This window comes from Chiloscyllium punctatum, chromosome 5, assembly GCF_047496795.1.
Source record: "Chiloscyllium punctatum isolate Juve2018m chromosome 5, sChiPun1.3, whole genome shotgun sequence".
Classification (NCBI taxonomy): domain Eukaryota; kingdom Metazoa; phylum Chordata; class Chondrichthyes; order Orectolobiformes; family Hemiscylliidae; genus Chiloscyllium; species Chiloscyllium punctatum.
Genome location: NC_092743.1, coordinates 55,749,589 through 55,765,965, shown reverse-complemented (window position 1 = coordinate 55,765,965; position 16,377 = coordinate 55,749,589). Strand labels below are relative to the sequence as shown.

The window sequence follows — 16,377 nt, the reverse complement described above, 5'->3', positions numbered from 1 at the left end:
TGCAGCATTTTCCTTCTGATTCCTATTGACTCCAATTTTGCTAGGAGTTCTTGATTTTTGATTCCATACTTGGTCAAATGCCACTCAGTTAGTCACTCATTTCTCCTCCTGGAGTTCAGTTGTTTTGTGCATGTTGACTCAAGACTGTAATGGTGTAACTGAGGAGCTGAGTGGCTCAGGCGGAAGCCAAACAAAGTATCAGCTTATTGCTGAGCAACTGTCAGTGATCACTTCCATCACCTTGTTTATGATCAAGATGGGGCAATAATTGGTTGGGTTGGATTGTCATACGACTTGCATATAGGTCATAACTGGTCAATTTTCCACATTGTAGGGTAGGACCAGTCTTGTGCTACATTGGGAGAGCTTGGCAAGTTGGCATATAAATTCTGGAGGATAAGTACGTGTTGAATGTTGTCAGAGTCCAATGCTTTTACAGAATCCAGTGCTTCTAACTAATTCCTGATGTCATGTGCAGTGAACTGGATTGGCTCTGTTTGTAACTTAAAACAGATTCCCCAACCTCTGAGTTGCTTTCAACCACAGCTTTTATGACTGATCTCTTTTTTGTTTGGTGCATGACAGTATTTTTGTTTTCCTTTACAACTTAATTTTCTTTGTTAATGTAATGGCTATTTTGCCCAACATACTGTATGAAATTTTCCACCAAGATGTGTAATTCAACTCTGTGAAAAATCAGCTTTTAATTTCCTATTGGTTTCTGGAAGATTCTTATGCATGATAAGAAGGTCACTTTTTCTTGCAGATCATCGTTATAAAATAACAGGCATTAAATATCAGTTAATTAATATTAAGTTGTGCAAAACAGACCTCAAATATAGCAAGGCATCAGTAACTACACGAACCAATGTCAGAAATAAATCTGTTCAATAATATTTTCAGTGTCATTCTTGGAAATTCAGTACTAAATCCATTTTAAGATTTTTTTTTGAAAATCCTGAATTAAAACTTCTGGATTACAAACAGCAGAAGTTAAAGTAGATATGTTAGATATTCTTTTGCATATTGCTGTCCCTTCAATTCAATGTATTAGATTCTCTATTCTCACACCATCAATTTGAAAAAAGCATTTGTGCTTTTTAATAGCCCAAAAATAGAATAGGATCTAAAGATTATCAAACGAGCTGTAAAGAAACAAAGCCACTGCTGAATTTTAACTGTCGTCTCCTTTTAACTAAAGTAAGACTAGAGTTTGTGCCTATTCACTCAAAAAATGGAAAGGTAAGAATTGACATAATTTATTTAAATGAATTTTGTGGAACCTGGAGAATACAAAAACTCAAATTGCTCTTCAAGAAGCAACATATTCTAAAAGCGATGTGATTCATAACACAATGCATTAAACCGGTTGACTAACTGTATTTTTTAAAAATTACTAATAAGGAGTTTTCTTTTCACAATGGGTCATTTAATGATATATCTTCCATGTTAGATGAGTAATAAATAGTTGTTTTAAAATAATTCATGTTTGTTTCAGATCAAAACCTATTTCAGAATGTTACTTATTTTAAATTCAAGTTTATAAACTTATATTTGAATTTATTAGCCATCCCACCTCTACTTCAGAATCTAGGCGAGCAGGTATTCTTACCACACTCAAATTTACAAATTTCCCCCAAATCATTTCTGGTCAACTTTGTTGGCTGTGACTCATTCTTCAAAAAGCTAACATCTTTACCTCACCATGGTTCATTTATATCAATTAAACATATATTAATTTGGCTGTCAAATCTGGTCTGCATTCCAATAGAAGGGACAAAAGGTTTAGTCTTTTTGGAAGTACTTAATGGCTGTAGTTATCAAGTAATAACCTGCCTTGGGCTGACATATTTAAACTCCCTCTAAGTTGATGCAGATATAGATTGATTTCAGCACATATGTAAAGTGTCAATGTCTAATTAATGCAAGTATGGAGTACCTTTTTTTTTCCTTTATCTATCTTTACAGTAGTAACAGTAAACCATTCTACCAATGAAACAAGATTTTCTTCTGACTACTCGCCACCAAATTAGGCTGAAACTATTCAACAAAGAGCAAAAATATCTTTATTAATAAATTGATATGAATATGTTGTCAAAACACGTTTTTAAAATGTCATATCTACCTGTACATCCAAATAATCGTGAAATTCCAAAAGGACACCACAGAAGTTGAGAGCTTGATGTCAGTAGCTGGGGTAATCAATTGCCACAGTAAGTATTTTAAGACCCTACTGTAACAGCTGTATTTAGGCAGGAAAGTGTACTAAAGGAAGCTAACATACAAGGGAATTCCAAAATCTTCTGCAAGTGTATAAATAGTAAGAGGGGGAGTGGGGCCAATTAGAGACCAAAAAAGAGATGAACACAAGTTAGGGGCCAATGGTGTTAAATGAGTACTTCCGTTCTATCTTTACCAAGGGAAAAGATGTCTCCCAGGTCATGGTAAAGAAATATGTTAGTCACAATATAATTTGCAATAAATATTTTATTCGAGTGTGTTGCTGGAAAAGCACAGCAGGTCAGGCAGTGTCAAAGGAGCAGGAAAATTGAAGTTTTGGGCCAGAGCTCTCCTTCAAGAATTCCTCATTCCTGATGAAGGGCTCCAGCCCGAAACATCGATTCTCCTGTTCCTTGGATGCTGCCTGACTTGCTGTGCTTTTCCAGCAACACACTCTCGACTCTGATCTCCAGCATCTGCAGACCTTACTTTTTCTCCTAATAGATATTTTATAGCTAGCTATACTTTCCAGTTGATAAGACACTGGGATCAGAAGCGATGCATCCAAGGATATAGTGAGATTGGAAATTCTACAGACACTGGCCATAATTGTTCAGTCTCTTTCAACTCAGGAGTGGCGCCACTGTTGGAAATGTAACACATTTGTTCAAAAGCATTTGCTAGTACAGTGGAAGATGGGGAGGAACACAAAAGAAAAAATAGCTCAGCCCTGGTTGACAAGAGAAATTAATAATAGTATAAGATCCAAAGACTCAAATATAGCAAACTTGAGGGCTGGGAATAGTTTCTAATTCAGCAAAGGAGGACTGAATCATTGGATAAGGCTAAAATGGAGCATTAGAGTAAACTTACAAGCAACATAAAAGCTGACTGCAAGAGATTCTGTAATGATGTGAAATATTGTTGAAGGCAAATGCAATGTCCTTAAACTCTGAAATGGCAGACTGATAATAGAGAACAAGGCAACTGTAGAGCAACTAAACAATTATTTTTGTATAGTATACAGAAGAGGACACAAAAGATCTGAAGTGCTGGGGAAGCAAATGTCTTTTCATGAGGTGGAATTGAAGGAGATTAATGTAAGTACAAATAAAAGTGCAGGAGAAATTAATGGGACTAAAAGTTGATAAATCCTCAGGGCTCAATCAACATCCCAGGGAACTAAAGGAACTGACCATGAAATGATGGATGCATTGGTTATCAACCTTCCAATGTTCTGCAGATTCTGGAACAGTCCCAGCAAATTAAATGGTGGCAAATCTAACCTGAGGGTTTAGAAAAAGGAGAGAGGGAGAAAATTAGGATGTACAGATTGCAGCAATTTCCCTCCCACTGATACCAATCTAGGGTAAAGGATGTGATATTAGGACACTTAAAATATCACCCGTATTACATAGTCAATATGGATTTGTGAAAGGGAAATCATGCTTGACAAGGTTTGCTTGAGTGCCTTGAGAACACAACTAGCAGAATGAGTGAGGGAAAGCCAATGGATGTGGTGTTTTTGAATTTTCAGAAAGCTTTTGTTATAGCCCCTCTGAAGAGATCATTTTATAAAATCAAAGTACAAGTCATTGGTATTGGATTGAGAATTGGTTAGCAGTCAAGAAACTGGAAGGTAATAAATGGGTTTGTTTTAGGAGTAAGTGGTTGGAGTGGACAGACTAGGTACAAGGATGATGTTTCACCTGGCTGAGGTCACCATGACAAGAGGTCATGCTCTCATTCAGCTTTTATGTTCTTTGAGTTTACTCCAATGCTCAGCAAGGAGTACCAAAGGATCATTGCTTGGGTCTCTAGCTATTCACAATTTATCAATAATTTGGATGTTAGAGCCAAGTTTAATGGTTTCAGGTCTATTTATGATGCAAAACTAGCTGACAATGTTAGTGATGAGAATGTGCAAAGGCTTCAGGGTGGTTTAGACAAGTTGAATGAACAGACCAGTTCATAGCAGATGCAGTATAATGTTAAGCGTAAAATTGTCCACTTTGGTATGAGAAACAGAATACAAAAGTATAATTTAAATAGTGATTGGTTAGGAAAGGATGGTGTACAAAATGTGTGCACTTGGGTGTCCTCGTAAATATTCACTGAAAGCAAGCATGCAGGTATATAAAGCAGTTAGGAAGGCAAATGAAATGTTGGCTTTCACTGCAACAGGAATTGACTGTAAGCACAAGGAAGTCTTGCTGCAATTGTATAGGGTCTTCAGTAGGACTATACCTGGATATTGAGTAGTTTCAGTTCTCTTCTAAGAAGATATAAGTGCCACATTGAGAATACAGAGAAGATTAACTAGATTGATTTACAAGATGGCAAGTTAGTCAAACAAGCAGAGATTGAGCCAACTGTGCTGGTATTCACTGGAGTTGGAAGAATGAAGGGGGTTTCATTTGATCTGTATAAAATCTGATAGGATTGGGCTGACTGGATGACTTTGTTCCTCTGGCTGGAATTCTAGAACAGGGCTTTCAGCTTCAGGATGTGGGATAGCCTACTTTAGATTGAGAAGAAGAGAAATTCCTTCACTGAGATGTGATGCATCTGTGGAATTCTCCACCACAGGAGGCTATGGTGGTCAAGTTGCTGAATATATTAGAGATATTTCTAGAAGCTAAGAGTGTTGAGCATTAGGAGGAGTGTGTGGGAGTATGGCATTGAGCTAGCAGGATCAGCCATGAAAATGTTGAATGGTGGAGCAGGCTTAATAGGCAGAATCACCTAATGCTGCTCTTATTTTTAATGTTTCTGTTTTTTTTCTTTCAGAGTGTAAAGGTAAGTCCAGTAATTAGACCAATTACAAAGCAAATGGCTTAGGTGCTATTAATGAGCTTTTGTTTGAAAATGACTATCTTCTTCAATCAGTGTACCACTATTTTCAATAGAAAAGGACACCTCTCAAGCAAGATAATACTGCAGTTGCTGATAGCAATAATGGTAATTTTTTTTATCTTTCTCTTGTTCAATGTACAAGTCTAATTAGTTAGAATTGAGTGCTTACCTAATTTTCCTTTCCATATCATTTCTTTACAGGATGGCTTGAGCAACTCTATGCTGTCTTTGTGAAAGCAGGTAAGGAATATGCAATAATGCTGTAATTAAATGTAACAAATTGTTAGTCATTCTTTAATAATTATCATTTCTGAGACTGTTAACACACAAATACCAAACATTACTTGAAACTGGTATCAGCATCATTCACCACTGATATTCCAACTTAACATTTGATGCTGTTTTATCAATGTCACTTTCTTCATAACTGATTATATTACAATTTCCATATGTTATATGCTATGTGTTGTTTCACTAATACACCAGTATTTTGAGTTTGAATCATAAGGTACAATATCACTTCAACACAAATTTCATTTATTCAATCAAGTGAAGCTGCTGTTCACTGCCATTAATAATAGGCAATAATACAATGTTTTTGTCAGCTTTAGGACAATCTCTGCATTACATACAATTGGAGACCATGAATGACTATCAAAGTGGGCAAAACATGAGGCAATTTAACTACTTTGCACATAGGATAATAGATAAATGGAACATCCTGTACAAGGAGGATGGAGGCTGAGATTGCTATTAAAATTCAAGTGCATCTTAACAGACACTTAGCAAAGGAAGCAACTGAAGAATTATGGGGATAGGAAGTAATTTGAATCTGCCAACAATGGTTTGGATCAAGTGGGAGGTTGGCATGTTAAATGTCCAAATCAGGAAACCAAATTTCCTTTCATTTCTATACTGCTAAACTTTAATGGAAGTAGAACGAGGGGTGACGAATACATGATTGATCTGCTCCTCGAGCATGCGTTAGTCAATTACATCCTTTATGAAGATTGCATGCACCCACTGTAACAGCGCTTCAGTTTTAAACAGTTGGGTAGGTTTTCAAGGGCTCATGAAAGCTGTAAAGGTAAGAAAGGTTGGATTAATTCGGTGCATTCACAGCATTGGTGTGGGTCAGGAGCAGCAGGAGTGCAAACCTCCCAAACAACACCAAGGTATCACCCAACTCAGGAACCAATCTTATAAAGTATTCCTTGACTCTTCCTTGACCATCCATTTGATCCTCTAATTGCTCCTACAGCCTTACCTACAACCCCAGCCAGTGATTGAATTCTCCATCCTATTGAACTTTCTCTGATCTTTCCCAGACCTTTCAAGTTCTGCCAAAACACATTCTCCTAAACATCCTCCGATCATATACAACTCTCCAAATCGTAGAGTAACTGCACATGATCTCTACTCTGAACAGCACACAAACTACCTGCTTTTGGGAAATGGTCTATTCTAGAGAGTTACTTGCTTGACAGGGATCTAAGCCTCCTCAATCAGTCAAGCTCTCAGACCAAGGAAACTTTTTATTCATTCTGGAAATGCAGGCATCATTGACTGGGCCAGCATTTATTACCCACTCTAAACAGTGGCTCAGTGATTAGCACTACTGCCTCCGTGTCAAGTTCAATTCGACCCTCAGACATGTGTGGAGTTTGCACATTCTCCCCATGTCTGCATGGTTTCCTCCAGGTGCTCTGGTTTCCTCCCACAGTCCAAAAATGTGCAGGTTAGGTGTCAGCCATGCTAAGTTGTCCATAGTGTTCAGGGATGTGCAGACTAGGGTGGAACTGCAGAATTGCAGGGATTGGGTAGGGGTGGTGGGTCTGGGTGGGATGCTCTTCAGTGGGCCGGTGTGGACACAATGGGCCAAATGGTCTGCCTCTGCACTGTTCTTTAATTCTAATGGACTTGAAGGTTGTTGTGAACTGCTTTATTCAGTCATTGCAATCCATTTGTTGTGGGAACACCCACAATGTTGCTAGGTAGAAAGTTTCAGTTTCATTTCAAATGCTTCAGATTTATCCTTTGCAGTGAAGTGAAGTGCTAGGTTCCTCCAACAGTTGAGGCTGGGACTATTTGTAGAACATACTCCTTCAGTGAGTTTAGTTGTCTTCCACTGTTCACAACTGGATGTGGCAGCACTGCAGAGCTTCGATCTAGTGCATGAGTAAAGTTGCTGGGAGCTCGTGCCTGTGCAGGACTTCACCTGTGTCCACATTCACACAACTATTTCGCCTCCTGATTAAGAAGAGATACCTCTGGGCATAAGTTTGTTGTGCTCGTTTTGAGGATGTGGATAACAATGTGAAAGCTCATCAAATTTTGAGAGAAAATTAGGATGTTCGCCTGCTCAGTCACTTCTGTAGATGCTCTCATATGGAGTTGACCCAATACCAATATTTATCCAGCAGGATGGTATGGAACTTTACTAGTCCTTCTTGGAAGTAGAGATGGCAAGTCCTGTTCCAGCAACTTGGTGTGTTGCCATTGTGCATTTGCGGATGATAAATTGTGCAATAATGGTATGGTGGAGGGGCATGTTGATATTGAAAGTTTGAAAATAAATAGGCCTGTGTTTTCAGTAAGATTGTCAGGAAGTAGAAAACTTATGAAAGACACCATCTAAATGCTTCAGAATATCTCAAAGGTGCACTGTTGTAATGTAGTCACCACTGTATCATGGGAAATGCTGCAGTCAATTTGTAACCAGCAAGCTCTTACAAATAGCAACATGATAATGATTGGGTAAGCTATTTGTAGCCATGTTCTGAAGAATAAATATTGTCCCAGAAATTAAGATACATCCTGGTTTTTCATCAAAATAGTGCTACAGAATTGTTTACCTCCACCTGAGAGCAGCTAAAAGTACAGATATGGGACATCTGCCTTTTATTAGCATTGAATACAAGAACAATGAAGTTTAATGAAGCTGTATAAGATGTTAGCTAAGTACTCTGTGCAGTTCTGGTTGCCATATTGGAGGAAGGATGTGATTACACTAGAGATTGTGCAGAGAAGATTCATCAGGATGTTGCCTGGACTGGAGTGTTTCAGCTATGAAGGGAGACTAGATAATCTGGGGTTGTATTCCTTTAAGTGGAGAGTAGAATTAATTGTAGCATACAAAATATCAACAAGCTGATGGGAAGAAAATTTGCCCCTTAGTAGAGGGGTTGATAACTAGGGGACATAGATGTAAGGAAACTGACTGGAGATTTTGTGGTGTTTTGCTGAAAAATGGGTTCAGCCAGAAGGGGGCTTGTTTATAAATTGCCTGAAACGGTAACAAAGGCAGGAACTCTCGCTCAACCTTTTAAGAAATATTGTGGTGAGCATTTGAAATGCCATGGGATACAACGCGGAGGACCGAGAGTTGGAAGATGCCACTAGAGCAGATGGATGCTTGGTGACTGACTTGGACACAATGAGCCTTTTTCTGTGCTGTAAAATGTCTATGCTTCAAGTCAATGTGAGTAGGGATGGCCAACTAATGCTGGCCTTGCCAGTGACACCCACATACAATGAATAAGGTGCCTGATGACTAGTGTGGATATGATTGGCTGAAGGGTCTATTTCCATGTTATGACAGCTAAAGACAGCACACCAGACAATGCAACACTTCCTTTAATACTACACATCTAAATTTTTAAGTTTTTATTTTTGGAAGGTCTTAAACCAACAACCTTCTGACTCCGAGGCAAGAGTTAACAAGTGAGGCACAACTGACCATAACCAGATAGTGTGCCTAGGAACGTTTGCATTATTTTAAAATTTTATAAATTTACCAAAAATTATCCTCCACTCTGCTGTAATACCAACTAATGATGTAGTTTGTTGTCTGCTGTGGTCTGTTTTGCTCAACATTTGCTTCACTTGGACCCAATGCATGAGTCACTCTACTTCACAAGTAGAGATTAATTTGTTATGCTTTCCATTTTTTTTCAGTGACAAATAGTAATTGGCTTTACAACCTAATTCTTTCTTGCCTTACCCTGGAATATTTTTCAACCTTTGCTTATATTCCTCACATTGTGCTTCAAGCTTGTTAAATGTCTGATTTTATTAAATCTTTGAATATAATGTAGACCTCTATTAAATCATATGCTCCTCTTCCAATTCCTACAGCACCTTTTCATCCACGCGCTTTTAGTATAATCACAAATTGTTCATATTGCTTTGTTAACTCCTCTGTTCTGACATAAAAATGACATTGTTACTTTTCTTTTTTGCTATCAATACCTTTTTTAGGTTTGTGTGCAGTCTGTTATTAGTAGCCTGAAGTCCCCTGTGAGTAGAGTCAGCCACATCTATCACGACTACCTTTCATTATTGGCTGAAGGTGTGCATGAAAACTGTCTGTCCCACATTTCTTAAGCAATTCTGTTAACCCCTGAAGTTGGAAGTTGCATTTTCTACAGTATGACTAATTCAATGTTGTTTTTTTAAAAAACCCAAAGAACTTCAGATGCTAGAAAAATGAAGCAAAAACAGAAATTACTAGCAAAACTCCACAGGTCTGGCTGCATCTGTGGAAAGAAAGCAGAGGTAATGTTTCGAGTCCAGTGACCCATCTCCAGAACTGATTGTAGCTTGGTGTGTATCTACATGCCAGAGAAGGGGGTAGGAGTAAATGATAGGTGGAGAGGGAGAGAAAAACAGTTGGGCAGACAAAAGAATGGGTACTGGTCAAGTTGGGAGAATGAATGACTGCTGATGGTAACTATTAGTGTCTGATAATGGATTTTGTGGTAGCAGCCCATGTGATGACAAGGCCTGGTGTATGGCAGTTGGGGGTAAGGACATGGGAGAAGGTGTTCAAACCCTAAAATTATTGAACTCTATATATTGAGTCTTGGAGGCTTCAGGGTCCCTAAGTGGGAAATGAGATGCTGTTCTTCCAGCTTGGTACTGAGCTTCACTGGAGCACTGCAGCAAGCCTGAGACAGATGTTGGCCAGGGAATCAGTATTAATAAAGGTCATGACAGTGACAGTGAAGACTTTTGCCTACTCTTTTTGTCTACTCAACTGCTCCATCTCCACTTATTTATACCTCCCCCTTTCTCTATCCCAGCTTTAGCATGCTAAAGGAAAAGTTAGTATGTGTGTGTATATATACAAACTTTTCCTAATTACACTAAGTTCTGGACAAGGGTCACTGGATTGAAATGTTAACTCTGCTTTCTCTCCACAGATAATGCCAGACCTACTGAATTTTTACTACAATTTGTCTGTGCTGAAAAATGTGTTGCTGGAAAAGTGCAGCAGGTCAGGCAGCATCCGAGGAGCAGGAGAATCGATGTTTTGGGCATAAGCCTTTCAGGAATGAGGAAGGTGTGCCAAGCAGGCTAAGATAAAAGGTAGGGAGGAGGGACTTGGGGGAGGGGCATTGGGAATGCGATAGGTGGAAGGAGGTTAAGGTGAGGGTGATAGGCTGGAGAGGGGGTGGGGGCAGAGAGGTCGGGAAGAAGATTGCAGGTCAAGAAGGTGCTGCTGAGTCAAAAGGTTGGTGGGGGGGTGGGGAGGGAAAATGAGGAAGCTGGAGAAATCTGCATTCATCCCTTGTGGTTGGAGGGTTCCTAGGCGGAAGATGAGGCGCTCTTCCTCCAGGCGTCGTGTTGCTATGGTCTGGAGATGGAGGAGGCCAAGGACCTGCATGTCCTTGGCAGAGTGGGAGGGGGAGATAGTGTTCAGCCACAGGGCGGTTGGGTTGGTTGGTGTGTCCCAGAGGTGTCCTCTGAAAACATTCCGCAAGTAGGTGGCCTGTCTCCCCAATGTAGAGGAGGCCACATCGGGTGCAGCGGATGCAGTAAATGTATGTGGAGGTGCAGGTGAATTTGTGACAGATATGGAAGGATCCCTTGGGGCCTTGGAGGGAAGTGAGGGGGGAGGTGTGGGTGCAAGTTTTGCATTTCTTGTGGTTGCGGGGGAAGGTGCCAGGAGAAGAGGTTAGGTTGGTGGGGGGTGTGGACCTGACGAGGGAGTGGTCTTTCAGGAATGCTGATAGGGGAGGGAAATATATCCTTGGTGGTGGGGTCTGTTTGGAGGTGGCGGAAATGACGAAGGATGATACGATGTATCTGGAGGTTGGTGGGGTGGTAGGTGAGGACCAGTGGGGTTCTGTCCTGGTGGCGACTGGAGGGACAGTAAGTGGAGGAGATGCGGTGGAGAGCATCATCAACCATGTCTGACCGTCTTATCTGGACGGTCTCAGACCCCTCCCTCCCCTTCCTAGACCTCTCCATTTCTATCTCGGGCGATCGACTCAACACTGACATTTACTATAAACCGGCCAACTCCCACAGCTACCTAGATTACACCTCCCACCCTGCCCCCTGTAAAAGCGCCATCCCATATTCCCAATTCCTTCACCTCTGCCGCATCATCTCCCAGGAGGACCAATTCCAATACCAAACAACACAGATTGCTGCCTCCTTCAAAGACCGCAATTTCCCCTCAGACATGGTTGACTATGCTCTCCACTGCATCTGCTCCGCCCTTGAACTCCGTCCCTCTAATTGCCACCAGGACCGAACCCCACTGGTCCTCAGATACCAACCTCCAGATACATCGTATCACCCTTCGTCATTTCAGCCACCTCCCAAACGGACCCCACCACCAGGAATATATTTCCCACCCCTCCCCTATCAGCATTCCGGAAAGGCCACTCCCTCCGTGACTCCCTCGGCAGGTCCACACACCCCACCAACCCAACCTCCACTCCTGGCACCTTTCCCCACAACCGCAAGAAATGCAAAACTTGCACCCACACCTCCCCCTCATTCCTTCCAAGGCCCCAAGGGATCCTTCCATATCCATCACAAATTCACCTGCACCCGATGTGGCCTCCTCTACACTGGGGAGACAGGCTGCCTACTTGCGGAACGTTTTCAGAGGACACCTCTGGGACACCTGCACCAACCAACTCAACCGCCCCGTGGCTGAACACTTTAACTCCCCATCCCACTCCGCCAGGGACATGCAGGTCCTTGGCCTCCTCCATCGCCAGACCATGGCAACACTACGCCTGGAGGAAGAGCGCCTCATCTTCCACCTAGGAACCCTCCAACCACAAGGGATGAATGCAGATTTCTCCAGCTTCCTCCTTTTTCTTCCCCCTGAGCCCCCCCCCCATCTCAGTCCCAACCCTCTGACTCAGCACTGCCTTCTTGACCTGCAATCTTCTTCCCAACCTCTCCACCCCCATCCCCTCACCTTGCCCTCCTTCCACCTATTGCATTCCCAACGTCCCTCCTCCTACCTTTTATCTTGGCCTGCTTGGCACACCTTCCTCATTCCTGAAGAAGGGCTCATGCCCAAAACGTCAATTCTCCTGCTCCTTTGATGCTGCCTGACCTGCTGCGCTTTTCCAGCAACACATTTTCAGCTCTGATCTCCAGCATCTACAGTCCTCACTTTCTCCAACAATTTGTCTATAGCAATATTGTTGAACATAGTCAATTGGAGCCTATTCTCCATGACAATGCCTCTACCGGAGTCACTTGCCAATTAATCATAATCTGCTCATGAGTAGAAATGTTGGTTCTCCCCTTGAATTTGTATTCTTGCAAAATGGCCTGACTAGTACAAAATGAAAAGCTTCGACAAATTCTTGTCAATGTCTTTTCGTACAACACTGATCTTGACATGGATGATCTAATCAAAATAATTGCAATGAACTTGTAACAATTATATAAGAAATATGATCAGAAGTTAACTCTATATAGCCCCTCAAGCCTGAACTGCTATTTAATCAGATAATGACAAATCATCCACATCAAATCCCTCTAGTGCTCAAACCTATCAATCGTAATCTTGAATATGCTCAATGACTGAGCATGTACGGCCTCCTAAGATAGACTAAACCTCTGTGATATTTCTCCACACCCTATTAATTGAGGCTATGTATGTGGGCTGCAGTGGTTCAAGAAGGCAGCTCAACACCAGTTTATCAAGTGCAACTAGGTGTTGGAGTAATGGCTAAGCCCACATCCCCTGAATGAATATTTTTAAAAAACATAGATTATTAATTGGATGGTTACTTGAGCACATGTAAAGTCATACCGAGGGCTTCATTGTGCATGGTAGTGTCCATACCTCTAAACTTGGAGATCTTGGTCCGAATTCCATATTGGTCACAGAGGTAGAACCATTAAAATATTCCGGCATACAAAGAGGACATTCAGCCCATGTTTATTCTAGTCACCCATTTTAATCATGCTTCCAGCACCTGATCTATAGCCTTGCAGATTACTGCACTTCGGGTAGAGATCAAGGTTCCTTCTAAAGATGCTGAGCATTCCTGTTCCAATCACTAAACTGGCAGCAAATTCCAGACACTCATCACCCTCCTATCCTCCTTCATCCTTTTAGTGAGCATTTTAAATCTGTGGTCCTGGTATGCTCACCAGAAAAACAGGCCTTTCCTGTTCACACCCCTTATTATTTTGTGCACTTAGTTAAGTATGTCTTTAGCCTCCTCCTATTCTATAACCCTAGCCTATGCAATCTTTTTTCTTATAGCTCCAACTTCCAAGCTATGACCACATTCTTGTCAGTCTCCTCTGTACTCTCTCCCGAGTTGACCAGAATTAGAGGTCCAGACCTAAAATAATTGAGGCCAGGTATCCCATCAACAAGTCACCCTTTTATTTACACATGGAGAATCCTTAACATTGATCCAGCTCCCTCAGAGCCAGCTCCTGGGGTGAACATTCCTGTTATCTGTCAGCCAGGGTTCCATGATCTGGGCTGTTCATCTGGTCCAATCAGGAACTCTTATTCCATGAGGTCCACCTGACTGACCTTGTTGCAATCACTTCACAGACCTGCCCAACCAGTTTGCATATATTTCCTGTTACATCCTTACTTTTGTATTCAATACTTCATAAATAAGCTGTCATGGAGTCCTCTGGTCCAGAGTGATAACAGTGAATTTGGTGAGAGGAAGGTAATACCTTTTTTTAATTTTCCTTTTTCTTTCTTTATCTTCAGCCTCAAGGAGACCAGAGTTTGCAAAGCTGTAGAAGGGTGAGATCAGATAATATTCAAGAGTAAAATCTTAGGGGAAACAAAGGTCATGAAATGGGATAGGGAGAATATATAGTGGGCTTAGTACATAAGACCATTAAGTATTTCTACTGTCAAGTAAAAGTTGGACTTTATTTCAGATTTAAAGGTTTTAAAGTGTCAACAAAAAGGTAAGATCCCCAGTACATTTCTATAATTCTTTAAACTGGAACAAGTAAACAGTAAGAGAGCAATTTCCTGGTAAGTCATGGATGGCAATGTGGCTCAGTGGATTGTTCCTCTTGGGGGAATGTGGGCAGTCTAGGACTCTTCTAGCATCAAGGTTGAGCTGAAGTACAGGAAGTGTCTCTGTATTTTGAGCAGTGCTAGAGTCACTACGAAATATCTGCAAGGCTGAAATCTTCAAGCAAGGTGATGAAAGTGAGTACTGCAGATGCTGGCACTTGGATTTAAGATGAGTGGTGCTGGAAAAGCACAACAGGTCAGGCAGCAGCTGAGGAGCATGAAAATCGAAGTTTCAGGCAAAAACCCTTCATCAGAAGCCCTTTATTACTTCAAGCAAGGTGGTCACACACCACAGCTGGGTAGGTATAGGAAGTAAGGGCATGCTGACTGTCAGATGCAGTCAAAATACCAAGATTGTAATGCAAATGTCCCCTGGGGTCATCTCCCTCATGAACAGATTTTCTGGTTTGGATACAACTGGGCAGATGATTCTCACTAGGTTTCTTAGAAACCAAGAATGTAGCACCAGGACTAGCTCAGCTGCATGGGGAGGGTGGAGAAGAAAGTAATAACAATAGGAGTTTCTATTGAAAGGGGGACAGATGTGACTCCAAGATGATACCTGACCTCACCGCTGCTAGAGTCAAAGATGTCTCTGAGCAGCTGGAGGACTTTGAGGATGGGGGGAGAGGACAGCCTGAGTTCGTGGTCCCTGTTGGTTGGTACCATTGACATAGGTAAGAAGAGAGAAGTGATAAAGCAAATAGAATGTAGGGAAGTATAAGGAATAAACTTGAAAGGTAACAATCTCTGAATTATTCTCAGTGCTATGAGATATCTGGATAGATCAGAAACAGTAGAATAGAATGGTTGATGTACAGATGGTGTAGGAGAGAAGGATTTAGATTTTGGAGGCATTAGGGCACATTCTGAGGAATCTGTATAACCTGGACTGGTTAAATAATAGGTATTAGGACAAATATTCAACAGACTCTAACCATTACTATAGCCAAGGCTTTAAACTAGAGTAGCAGGGGGTGGGAACATGAGGGCAGAGACAAGTGTGAGGGAAACAAAGATGGACATAAAAGATAGAAATGTAGAAACCAAAATTACCTGGCCCAGGAAACAAAGGATAGCAGCAAGTAGGGGTTGGAATCAAAAGGAAAAAAAACTAAAGATCATTAAAAATGAGGCTAACTGTGCTATATTTGGAAGCATAGGGAATAAGGTAGATCAGTTACCAGCACAAATAGTTGTATTTGGGCAGGATATAGCAGCAATTACTGAGATATGGCTGCAGGATAATAAGGAAAGCAACTGAACATCTAAGGGTATTCAAACTTTCCAAAGTAAAGGAAAAACCGAAAAGGAGGTGGCCGGTCGTTGAGAGTGAGACTTTCTGCACCAATACCCTATGTGGAATTTGGGTGGGGCTAAGAAGTTTTAGGAGGGTGGAAATGAGTGCAAGTTATCCTTAGGCCTTCAAAGGAGTGGTATTAAGTGGATGGCATTAAACGTGAAATTTAAAGAGGCATGCAATGGGGTTGCAACAATAATCATGAATGATTTTAATGCAAACCACACTCCAAACAATAGTTTGGATGAATTATTAGATTGGCACACGAGGAAACCAAAATACACAAATTGTGGATTCTGGAAATCTGAAACAAAAACATTGTTGGAGAAACTGAGCAGCTGTGAAGAAAAATCAAAGTTAATGTTTCTGGTCCAGTGACCCTTCAGAATGGATTTGCAGATAGGAAAAGGTTGCATTTATTGCTGAAGACACTGGTGTGGAGGGAGGTGGGGGGGGGGGGGGGGGGGGGCAAGGGAGTAAACAATAGGTGGAGACCGAGCACAGAGACTGAGAACTGCACTTGTGCAGATAAGGAATGGACAATGGTCAACTGGGGAGAAAGTAAGGCTGTTCATAGAGTCCATCAGTGGATAAAAATGCATTGGATGTGATGAAAATAAACCTGGTGACGACAGGGCCTGGGCTACAGTGATAGGTAAAAGATACTGAAAATGTT

The 16,377-nt window shown here is 41.3% G+C and overlaps 1 protein-coding gene across 13 annotated transcripts in view; it reads right to left on the bottom strand.

The window, feature by feature from the left end:
- Positions 1–16,377, bottom strand: part of dlgap1a (discs, large (Drosophila) homolog-associated protein 1a) — a 766,490-nt gene that overhangs the window by 396,848 nt on the left and 353,265 nt on the right. For 9 of the 13 annotated variants that reach the window (XM_072570364.1, XM_072570355.1, XM_072570353.1 and 6 more), the window contains one exon: positions 5,246–5,336. The exons of the other annotated variants lie outside the window; for them this stretch is intronic. The gene's annotated coding sequence lies outside the window, so the exon portion shown is untranslated. The remainder of the gene's footprint in view (positions 1–5,245; positions 5,337–16,377) is intronic. 13 annotated transcript variants of the gene reach the window in all.